General features: G+C 36.3%; 1 protein-coding gene across 7 annotated transcripts in view; it reads right to left on the minus strand.

The window, feature by feature from the left end:
- The window catches only part of DCDC1 (doublecortin domain containing 1), a 475,155-nt gene that overhangs the window by 448,999 nt on the left and 13,045 nt on the right, over positions 1 to 13,111 (minus strand). The gene's annotated exons all lie outside the window — the stretch shown is intronic.

Below are 13,111 nucleotides of genomic sequence, written 5' to 3' on the forward strand. Positions count from 1 at the left end.
AATCCTCGTAAAGAAAAAGTCATGCTCTGTTCTCTGGGATTGCTACCTTTCAGAACAATGTTAAACCTCCATGACTGAGAATGAAGCCAAAACAGATAAAAACAAAAGTGAGAGATGGAGAGAGATTAAAAAGTGAGAGAGATTTCTGATGACATTTGAATCCCTGAAACCTGGTATTAAAAAACAACCCTATCTCTTCATTTTCCTGGGTATGTGAGCTGAGCCAACATATTTCTCTCTCTCTCTCTTTTTTTTATTTGGCTAAAATAGTTTGAGTCGGGATTCTCTTATTGCAACCTAGAAATCTTTTTTTTTTTTAGTTTATTTATTTGGAGAGAGCGAGAGAGAGCAAGAGAGAGAACAAGTGGGTAAAGGGCAGAGAGAAGGAGAGACAGGATCCCAAGCAGGCTCCATGCCATCAATGCAGAGCCTGATGTGGGGCTCAAACTCACAAACTGTGAAATCCTGACCTGAGCCAAGATCAAGAGTTAAACCCTTAACTGACTGCGCCACACAGCCACCCCCAACAACCTAGAAATCTTGAGTAATGCACACAAATCACCTTAAATTTCTTAAGAAAAAATGTGAATATTCCCATAAAAAATAATGTCAAAGAATGTTGTAGGGCCCTTTCCAGGGTGTAACCACCCGCTCATACTGCTTATAAAAATAGCCACACAGTCTCCTCTCTGATGTATCCTACTATCATAATGAGGAGTCCCTAGGTAACATGACATACCACTAGTAACAGGAAGGATATTACTTGTAAGGTAACAAAAAACATTACTTTTACCTTTCACTGCTATTCTATTTTTTCAATGTATGTTTATTTATTTTGAGAGAGAGAGAGAGAGAGAGAGAGAGAGAGAGAACGAGAATGAATAAAGGAGGAGCAAAGAGAGAGGGAGACAGAGAATCCCAAGCAGGCTCTGTGCTGTCAGTGCAGAGACTGACACTGAGCTCAATCCCATGAGCATGAGATCATGACCTGAGCTGAAATCAAGAGTCAGTCACTTAACTCAGCCACCCAGGCACCCCTTACTGCTATTCTTAAATAAAAGCGTTTGTTTATCCATAGATTATTTATTGAGCACCTACAATATACCTGGCAGTTTTCTAGGTACTTATATATAATTTTTCAATGAACAATTAGTGGAAAAAAATTGTGCCCTTTGTGGAGCTTACATTCTAGTGGGGACAGATGATGAATAAACATAAGAAGTAAGTGAATTGTAAGATGTTAGGCAATAAATGCTATGGAAAAAAATTGATCAGGCAAGGTAGATTGGGAGTGGAGGGAATGCAATTTTATTTTTAATGTTTATTTATTTTTGAGAGAGACAGAGCACGTGCAGGGGAGGGGCAGAGAGAAGGAGAAACAGAGAGAGGGAGAGAACTCAAAGCAGGCTCCAGGCTCTGAGCTGAAACAGCACAAAGCCCAAAGCAGGGCTGGAACTCATGAACTGTGAGATCATGACCTGAGCCAAAGTCAGATGCTTAAACTGAGCCACCCAGGTGCCTTGGGAGTGTACTTTTAAAAAGGTTTGTCAGTCTAGGCCTCATTGAGGTGATAAAATCCTAGTAAAGACTTGAAAGAGGGTCTTTGTTTTTTGCAGTTGAATCTAATCCTGAAACTCCTGATAAAAATCTGTGAACTAAACTGCTATCCAGGAAAGCAAGTTAGCTAGTTAGCAAGTTGCTAGACTTACTTTTAATTAAGCATATGGAAGAGTAAAAGGAGTGTAATGTAACTTATAGTCACAAATATAATGGAGAAATATATACCTAGAATACATAAGATCATGTCTTCCTCTTCCAAATAACTATAAGTGACCTTGAGTATTATAGCTTTTCTGAGCTTTAGTCATCTCATTTGCAAAACCAGTTATCCACATGGTTATGAGGATTAAATGAATGGTGAGTATGAAAGTATTTGGCACAGTGTTTGGCACATGGTAGACATTCATTAAATGTTAGGTGACTCTCAGGGTGCTTGGGTGGCTCAGTCAGTTAAGCGTCCAACTTTGGCTCAGGTCACGATTTCGTGGTTCATGGGTTCATGGGTCAGAGCTTGGAGCCTGCTTCGGAGTCTGTGTGTGTGTCTCTCTCTCTTTCTCTCTATGCCCCTCCTCAGCTTGCAGGCACAAACATGCACTCTCAAAAAATAAAACATTAAAAAAATTGTAAGGTGAACCTCAATCTATATCAAAATAAGAATGTTCTCTTTCTCCATGTTAGTAATAATAAAAAGAGCTATTCTTTGCCCAGCACTCCTCTGGTATTCCACCTAAAGACCAAAGGGCTGTTGGCTTTCACACTCTCCCCCTGCCCCTCCTCCTTTAAGCTTCTCACATTAGGAGGGCTAAGGTTCTCTTCTCAGACTTCCATAACAACCAACAACCATTGACTGTTCAATTCCTTCATAGGTTAGGTCTTCCTAATTGGGGAATGCTTAAAAGTTAAAAACTCCAGCTGTGTATAGCAAGGCAAAACTTTATGATTAAACAGTAAATCACTTTGTAGAATGAAATACTTTGTCGTGGTGTGTTTATTATACATAGTCTAGTCATTAAAAACTAAGAAAATTTGCACCAAACATTCAAAAATCTCTCTTGAAATATAGCAGTAACTTATCATTTTAGTGGTAGGTATAGGTTTTCTTTTTTTCCATGTAAAATAGTTTCAGGATACCTTTAGCTGAAATGAGTTGTGCAAGTGTAAAATCATTACAATTATTAAATGCAATAGTTCTTCTGTAATGTTACTATAAAAAGTGTTATCCTCACTAGAAGTAGAATGTATTAACAGGTTAAGTACAATATGCAGAATACAATAGGTTTGCAGATAACATTCATATACGTTAATTAAATGAAAACTGTTATTTAGAAATTAAAGAAATAAAAATGTGTTAATTTTAATTTCACTGACACCACTATGGTATTTTAGCAGAGTACAGGTAACAGCACTACCTTGTTTTATTAACACATGCATAGTTTATTTACTCACACACTGAAAAACCATGTTTTTTTTTACTTTCCATCTCTTAACCATTTTACATGAATATAAGCTTTCCACTCATGCCCATCCCTAGATCTGCTTTTCCACCCTTTTTTATTTTTATTTATTTTTTTATTTTAATATTTTTGAGAGCAAGAGAGCATGCACATGAGTGGGGGAGGGGCAGAGAGACAGGGAGACAGAGGATCTGAAGTAGCTCTCTTGCTGCTGACAGCAGAGAGCCTGATGTGGGGCTCAAACTCACAAACCAGGAGATAATGACCTGAACCAAAGCCAGACATTTAACCCAGCTGAGCCACCCAGGCTCCCCTGCACCTTTCTATAAAGAGGCATTCAAGGGGTACCTGGGTGGGGCTCAGTTGGTTAAGCATCTAACTCTAGATTTCAGCTCAGGTCATGATGTCCCAGTTGGGTCTGTGAGATAGAAACTGGTGTCAGTCTCTGCACGCTAAAGGCATAGGGTTTGCTTGGGATTTGCTCTCTCCTTTTCTCTCTGCACTTCCCCCACTCACTTGCATGTTCTCTCTCTCCCTCTCTCTCTCTCTCTTAACTAACTAACTAACTAACTAACTAACTAAAAGGCATTCAATACATAGTGGTTATAGGCCTGGATTCTGGAGCAGGGTATCTGGGTTTACATCCCCACTGTCCACTTACTATTTGTGACACTTTAGACATCTTTGTACATCAGTTTCTTCATCTATAGGAAAGGGTTAAGAATAGTAGCCACTATATAAAGTTGATGTACTTGCACATAGAAGGTACAATGTGTCAGCCAGTGAAGAGAAGAGGCATGACTGTCTTCAAGTTGGGACACTAACTACCAATAACAAAACAGCACAGGGAGACTTTCCAAGGGGCATGCAAGTGTACATAGTTATTAGCAAATCAATGTCTAGAACCTTGCCTTCCATATATAGGCTTTCCTAAAGAAAGCCTATAAAAGACTTCAAGCATGAAAGATAAAATTCTGTAGAAGAAATGGAATAGAAACAAGTTTGAGGAGAAAAGAAAGTACATACAATTTTCAACCACTGAGGAACAGATGGTTAATATTTTTAATGTTTTAATGTTTTTGAATCCCTATAAGTATTTAGATCTGTGGCCAGAAATGTACCAGGAACTACCACATTTTATCATGTCTGAAAACAAAGAAGCTATCAAAGACAAGTGGGGCATGTCAAAAGGACACAGGAACAAACCTGAAGGGAATTCCACTGGCAGAAGAGGGGCACTCTGAACATTAAAAAAATGTAAAAGATCGGAACATCGAACATATAGAAACCAATGAGCATCTAAAAATATTAAAATAAAATTTTTAAACTTCATTATGTGATCATTCGCCTTTTGTTGATCGCTAGGGCACCAAGTTATTGTTCTGAAAAATGACAAATGTACCTTTCCTGCTTTCCTGAATGGGCTATAATTCAGGATAACCAAACAGATGGTGAGAGAAGATTCTTATTCAAAGGAGAATCATAGTTAATACATAGAGATGGAATAAAAGAAGCAGCAAATCACCACAGTACAAACCCTAATGAAATAATGGATCCAGGGAATGTTTGTCATCATTAGATGTAAGAGTGATGGGAAATTTATAATAGATGAATCTGACTGATATCATATATACCATTGATCCATTTTAACATAACACTGAAATAATATATGATTTCTCCATATGTGATTCCACAGGGATTATAAACATGGGAATACCTGTGAAACATTCTTGCCACAAACTATTGAATATAATCAAGACTCTAGATCTAACTTCTAATTTGTAAGAAATATGGGAGGTAGAGATGTCTGTATGTCTATATGACATATATGTCTATATAACATAGAAAATAAAGATGGAGAAATGCTACAAGTGAAAAGAGACTTAAGAATTATATCAACCAGGGGCATCCAGGTGGCTCAGTTGGTTAAGCGTCTGACTTCAGCTCAGGTCATGATCTCATGGCTCATGAGTGCGAGCCCCACGTCGGGCTCTGTGCTGACACAGAGTCTGGAACTTGCCTTGGATTCTGTCTCTGTCTCTGTCTGCCCCTCCCCTGCTCATGCACTCTTTCTCTCTCTTATATAAATAAACATTAAAAAAATGATTTTATAATAAAAGAAATTATATCAACCAAACACAATGCATAAACCTTGTTTAGATCCTGATTCAAACAAACCAACTTTAATAAGACATACATTTTTGAGGCAATTGTTGACATTTGAACACAAATTGGGAGTTAATGAAACTAAGGAAATTATTTTACTGGGTATGAATAAATGGTATTAAAATAAATATTATCTGTTAGATAAACCAAACCAAAGTATTTTTAAGTAAACTATGATTTGCTTTAAAATACTCCTAAAAGTAGCAAAGAGTATAAATAAAAATAGAAGAAAATTGATGGTTATTTAACTTGGGTAAAGAATACATGAGGGTTTGTTTTACTATTTTTTACTGTGTGTTTGAAAATGTTCATAACAAAATGTTTTTTAAAATTCATATGGAATTTATATTTTATTAGATATGTTTAAAAGACTTATGTAACTGTTTTACTTCAAATTTTTTAAGTGTTTTTATTTATTTTTGAGAGAAAGAGAAAGAGAATAGGGGAGGGCCAGAGAATGGGAGACACAGAATATAAGGCAGGCTCCAGGCTCTAAGCTGTTAGGACAGAGCCCGATGCGGGACTGGAACTCATGAACAACGAAGCGAGATCATGACCTGAGCTGAAGTCAGACACTTAACTGACTGAGCCACCCAGGCACCCCTTAACTGTTTTACTTTAAAATGTCAACATTCATAGTATACCTGAAACTACTTCTTTTCCAACTACTTAAGCTTATAATGAGAGATTTTAAATGTCAACTTAAAAATTGTGCAAGAGACTATATGTTTCTCAAATTCTATTAGGAGGTACATGAGCAAAACTATTTGAAGGCCGCTGTTCTAGTCAGTAAGTACCTCTGACCTCCTCAACTCTGAGTAAGGAGAGAATGTAGGTGGGCCAGAATTAATAGCCTTCTACTCCTCTCTTCACATAAACTGGTATTGGCTCAGTTTTCCTGGGTTTGCCTAGGAAGGGCTCATTCCAGAGGTGAGAAGTTCTCATAGTGCTGTCATTGTGGACCAGGTGCTAAAGATTGCCACAGAATCACCATAAATTTGCACTCCTTTCACAGCTTATTCTAGGTTCATTCCATGAACCTAGATGTGATGATTCAAAGGATTAGCTCAAAATCCCAGATTGTGATGAAGGATTACAGAAGTTCAAAGTGAAGAGTACCATCAAGTGGAAAATTACTTCATGTAAAGGTAGCCACGGAGTACATTACAGAGCAAGCTAACCCAGAGGGCTCACAGACCAAATTAAAATACTCCGTTCACATACACACACAAATTTAAAACACACAATGCTAATAAAGAGGAAAGCAAGCAATAAAGTTAACATGCTTAGGATAGGGGGTGAGTGGCAGAATCACACTATCTGAATCCTGGGTTATGTGATATTCACATGCTCTGATATTTCTGCCCATTGATGACATCTTCCCCATGATGGTATGCTATGAGGACCAGAGTTGAGATTTGAGCCAGTGGCCCAGACAGAAGGTACAGGGATTAAATGGCACATACTTGCTAATGGGAGAAAACAGAGAAGCAGCCAAAGCTGCTTGGCCAAAGCTGTAGCTTGCCAGTTAACTTAGTGAAGATATATAGGTTTTATCTGCATTTCTTGGGCATAGCACTGTGGGCCAAAATAGGACCCTACTGGATGTTATGTATAGGTAGCCAACTTAACAGATGACATCGCTTGTTAGCCCTGAAGTGGCAAGATCATGACTTAGTCTTTCTGCCTTTCTACTCCATAAATAAAACTTGTCTTTTCAATCATATATTCCATTTCTTCTATTTATAGTAACTTGGTTACTACGTACATTTAGTACATCTACTGAATTCTGCCTTTTTTTCCTCACACAACTTACACATATTTATATACAGCCTATGAATTTCACCTATATCTCATAATCTATTAGCTTAAATTTACTCTCTGTGCTCAACATTTCTTATGAATGTTATCATCCTATTTACTTTCATATCTTGTATAGCAGAGTTAAATATTCAAACTCACATTATATGGGACCTTCTAGTGGGTTTGAGATACAAGGAACAAAAGAAAACATGCATGTGGAAGAAAGATACAAGAAGACAAGAAGTATGCAATTGCCCTCATCTTAAAAGGCTTCAGATGTAATTATAGCAAAATTGCAGGATACAAAGTTAAAATACAAAAGTCAATTTCAAACTAGTAGAATTTGAAATTTAAAACATATTACTATTTACCAGAATGGCTAAAATAAAAAAAAAAAAAAAAGAAATAACAAGTATTGGTGAAGATATAAACGAAAATGAACATTTGGGCACTGTTGGTGGGAATGTACTGATACAGGCACCATGAAAAACAGTACAGAGGTTTCTCAAAAAATTAAAAATAGAACTACCCTATGACCCAGCAATAGCACTACTAGGAATTTACCCAAGGGATACAGGAGTGCTGATGCATAGGGGGCACTTGTACCCCAATGTTTATAGCAGCACTTTCAACAATAGCCAAATTATGGAAAGAGCCTAAATGTCCATCAACTGATGAATGGATAAAGAAGATGTGGTATATATATATATACAGTGGAATACTACTTGGCAATAAGAAAGAATGAAATCATGCCGTTTGCAGCAATGTGGATGGAACTGGAAGGTATTATGCTGAGTGAAATATGTCAGTCAGAGAAGGACAGATGTCATATGTTTTCACTTACATGTGGATCTTAAGAAACTGAACCAGGAGTCCATGGGGCAAGGGAAGGGGAAAAAATAGTTACAAACAGAGACGGAGAGAGGCAAACCCCAAGAGACTCTTAATACAGAGAACAAACTGAGGATGGACAGGGGGATCGGGGGAGGGAAAATGGGTGATGGGCATTGAGGAGGGCACTTGTTGGGATGAGCACTGGGTGTTGTATGTAAGCCAATTTGAAAATAAATTATATTAAAAAAATTAAAAATAGAATTACTATAAGATCTAGTAATTCTACTACTGGGTATTTACCCAAAGAAAATGAAAACACTAATCTGAAAAATAAATGGAGCCCTATGTTTATGACAACATTATTTATAATAGACAATATATGGAAGTAACCCAAGTATCCATCCACAGATGAATGGATAAAGAAGTGGTATGTGTGTGTGTGTGTATATATATGTGTGTATATATATAAATTATATTTATATAAAATAAAATATATAGATTTATATATATGTAATATATATATGTAATATATATATATATATATATATATATATATATAATGGAATATTACTCAGCCATAAAAATGAGTGAAATCTTGCCATTTGCAATAACATGGATGAACCTAGAGGATATAATGCCAAGTGAAATAAATCAGAGAACTAAGAATATTTATGATTCACTTATGGAATTTAAGAAACAAAGCAGGATGCCTTGCTGGCTCAGTCAGTAGAGCATTCAACTCTCGATCTCAGGATCTTGAGTTCAAGCTCCATGCTGGGCCTAGAGATTACTTTAAAAAACCACACCACACCAAACCAAACAAATGAACAAAGAAGAAAATATACAAACAAAAAAACAGACTGAAATATAGAGAACAAACTCTGGTGGTTGCCAGAGTGAGGTAGGTGAGGGTATGGTGAAATAAAGGGGGTTAAGAGTACACTTAACTTGATGAGCACTGAGAAATATATGCAATTGTTAAATCATTATAATGTACACCTGAAACTAATCTGTGTATTAATTCTACTTGTATTTAAAAAAACATTACCACTAACATTAGCACTCAAAAATGAAATATTGAAGTATAAATCTAATAAAATATGTATAAGATCTATATGAGAAAAACTAAAAAAGCCCAGAAACAAACCCACATAAATATAGCCAACTTAAGTTTGACAAAGGAGCAAAGTCAATACAATGGCATAAAGATAATCTTTTCAACAAATAGTGCCATAGCAACTAGGTTTGCACATGCAAAAAAAAAAAAAAAATGAATCTAAACACAGACTTCATATCCTTCATAAAAATTAGCTCAAAATTAATCAAAGAACTAAATGTACAACACAAACCCATAAAATTCCTAGAAATTGAAGTAGGAGAAAACATACATGACTTTGGGTATGTCAGTGACTTTTCAGCTATAACACCAAAGGGATGCTCCATGAAAGAAATCATAGGCTAGACTGCTGTATTAAAATTAAAAACTTCTAGTGTGCCCGGCTGTCTCAGTCAGTAGAGAATGTGACTCCTGATCTTGGGGTTGTGAGTTTGAGCCTCATATTGGGTGTAGAGATTACTTAAAAATATAATCTTAAAATAATTAATAGCTTCTGCTATGTGAAAGACAGTATCAAGAGAATGAGAAGACAAACCACAAACTAGGAGAAAATATTTGCAAAAGGTACATCTGATAAAGGACTGTTACCCAAAATATACAAAGAACTCTTAAAACTCAGCAATAAGAAAGCAAACAACCTGATTAAAAAAGGGCAAAAGATTTGGGCACCTGGGTGGCTCAGTCAATTAAGCTTTGGCTCAGATCATGATCTCATATTTCATGAATTCGAGCCCTGCATCAGGCTCTGCACTGACAATGTGGAACTTGCTTTGGATTCTCTCTCTCTCTCTCTCTCTCTCTCTCTCTCTCTCTCTCTCTCTCTCCCCCTCTCCTGTTTGCTGTCTGTCTCTCTCAAAATGAATAAATAAACTTTAAGAAAGCGGCGGGGGGGGGGGGGGGGCAAAGACTTTGACACCAGATCAAATAAGATGTACAAATGGAAAATAACCATATGAAAAGATGCTCCACATCATATGTCATCGGGGGCATGCAAACTACACTAACATAGGTAACTCTAACACATCTATTAGAATGACCAAAATCCACAACAGTGACAGTGCCAAATGCTGACAATTGGCATTGCTGGTGAGAATGCAAAATAGTACAGTCACTTTGGAAGACGGTTTGGTGGTTTCTTACTTTTATCACATGATACTTTTATCACATGATTCAGCAATCATGCTTCTTGGCATTTATCAAAGGATTTGAAAATGTATGTCTACACAAAAATTTGCACATGAATGTTTATAGCAGCTTTACTCATAATTGCTAAAACTTGAAAGCAACCAAGATGTTCTGAATTCAATGGGTAAATAAACAAACCATGAAATGTTATTCAGTACTAAAAAGAAATAAACTATTACAGCATGAAAAGACATGGAGGGACCTTGAATGCATACTATTAATTGAAAGAAGTCAATCTGAAAAGGCTATGTACTGTATGATTCTAACTACATGACATTCTGGAAAAGGCAAAACTGTGGAGACATTAAAAATATCAGTGGTTGTTAGGAGTTTGGGGAGGTAGGAATGAACAGAGAGAGCACAGATGATTATTATGGTAGTGAAAATACCATAATGATGGATACATTTCTACAAACCCACAGAATGCACAACACCAAGAGTGAGCAATATGGAAATTATGGACTCCAGGTGATTATGATGTCAATGTAGGTTTATCAGTTGTAACAAATATACTATTCTGGTGGGGCATATTGATAATGGGAGTGATTGTGTGTGTGAAGGTAGGGGTTTTATGGGAAATCTTGTACTTTTCCTTCAATACTGCTATGAATCTTAAACAGCTTTAATTTTAAAAAAAGGCTTCAGGTCACTGTTCTATAGTTTCCAGCACAGATAGCTTGTACATATTTAACGGGATAAAAGTCAGAGTTAACCTCCAAAGACCAGTCTCAAGCAATGCACATTTGGAAATTAGGTATAACTCTTGGCCATATTTCATCTAGTCAGAATGTGTATCTGTTCATTGAGGACTACTGTAGCATTCCAGCAATGGAATACCATATTTCTTGTCACTTGATTTCCCTCACTGATTTAATTGCCATTAACTTCCCCCCAGTGTTGAACAATTGTCTCCACACCACAGTAAAAGCTATTATACCCCGTGGTTCCACCCTCAGGTATATTAAAATATTGTCCAAGATAATGACCTTATTAGGAGACATGTGGAAGGCTATCCTTTCAGATATTTCATTTTGTAAAGGCTCATCTCTCACAGAGTTTGTCTAGAGACCAACCATTCAATTCAGTGAAGGAAAACACTTGATTTCTTCATGAAATTTTTTGTGTTGTATACACATATAAAATGTATATTAATCACCTAGACTGCTATTCAGCAACAGTAATACAGCTTACTGTAGAATAGTCTATTTTTCTAATTTTTGAATTTAATAGTTGTATTCCAGTGGAAACCTATGTTATCAAAATTTGTGTTATAAAAATAATAGTTCAATTGGAAAAACAAAATTGGGAAGGTTAAGGACTTGAGCTCCAGACTCTCAAATAAGTTATTTTTCCTGTTATAATGTTTTGTTCTAATAGCAATAATCATATAACTATATAAACTAAACATACTAGGATAAACCCAGCCATCCAACTTTTTGCCTTATTCTATGCTACCACAACAATGGTTAGCAGAGCAGTTCTTGCACATTCTTATCATTTCATTATCCTGTCACCCATTGTTATGATAAACAAGTTTACTTAAACATAAAGGAAGGCATCTATCTTTGTGGTCTTCCAAATGTGTTTCCCCTAAAACCACTTTGTTAATTCCTGATCCCATCATTACTCCATTCAATCCATCAAATATTTAAGTACCAACTCTTCCCAGACTTTAAAATAGCCGACGAATGGGTGAGGGGCGGGGGGCGGGGACAGGGCATGGGGTGGCTCAGTAGGTTAAGCTTCTGATTCTTGATTTCTGCTCAGGTAATGATCTCATGGTTCATGAGTTTGAGCCCCAGGTCAGGCTCTGTGCTGGCAGCATGGAGCCTGCTTGGGATTCTCTCCCTCTCTTCCTGCCCTCCCCACTCACTCACTGTCTCTCAAAATAAATAAATAAACATTTAAAAAAACAGATAACGAATGGATAAACAAGATGCAGTATATATATATATATACAATGGAATATTATTCAGCAATCAAAAAGAATGAATTTTGCCATTTGCAACAACATGGATGGAACTAGATGGTATTAATGTTAAGTGAAAAAAGTCAAAGAAAGACAAGTATCATATGATTTCACTTATATGTGGAATTTGAGAAACTCAACAGATGAACATAGGGGAAGGGAAGGAAAAATAAGATAAAAACAGAGAGGGAGGCAAACCATAAGAGACTCTTAAATACAGAGAACAAACTGAGGGTTGCTGGAGGGGTTTGGGGTATGGGTATGGGCTAAATGGGTGATGGGCATTAAGGAGGCACATGTTGGGATGAGCACTGGGTGTTCTATGTAAGTGATGAATCACTAAGTGGTACTCCTGAATTCATTATTACACTATGTTAACTAACTTGGATTTAAATAAAATTTAAAAATTAAAAAAATAATCGACAATGAATTCAATGTTGAACAAAACAACATTGTTTCTCCACTAGTTGAATTTTCATGAATGAATATAAACAGAATTTTAATTAACTTGCCCTATTAAAAACAACTTGAATGATGATAATTGGACTTATTATCAAAATGTCCATACTGATATTAGAAAGAAAAGTACAAAAAAAGGCTCTTATTTTTCATTTACTTAAAAATCTTTTTTTATGTTTATTTATTTTTGAGAAAGAGACAGAGTGAGAGCAGGAGAGGGGCAGAGAGAGAGGGAGACACAGAATCTGAAGCAGGATCCAGACTCTGAGCTGTCAGCACAGAGCCCGACATGGAGCTTGAACTGACAAATCATGAGATCATGACCTGAACAAAAGTCAGATGCTTATCCAACTGAGCCACCTAGGCGCCCCCAAAATAAAGTCTCTTCCACTCTTGGAGTTAGCCACCATTATAATTTTTGCATATTTGCTTACAGACTTTCATTTATGATTTTACAAATAAAGCCTTTTCTTTAAACAAAAGTGTGACCATATTATATATATAGTTTCTATACAGTTGTGTTCACTGAATGAGAATATTCTTATGTTATTAAATATTTGTTGA

Source organism: Felis catus, chromosome D1 (genome assembly GCF_018350175.1).
Source record: "Felis catus isolate Fca126 chromosome D1, F.catus_Fca126_mat1.0, whole genome shotgun sequence".
Lineage (NCBI taxonomy): Eukaryota > Metazoa > Chordata > Mammalia > Carnivora > Felidae > Felis > Felis catus.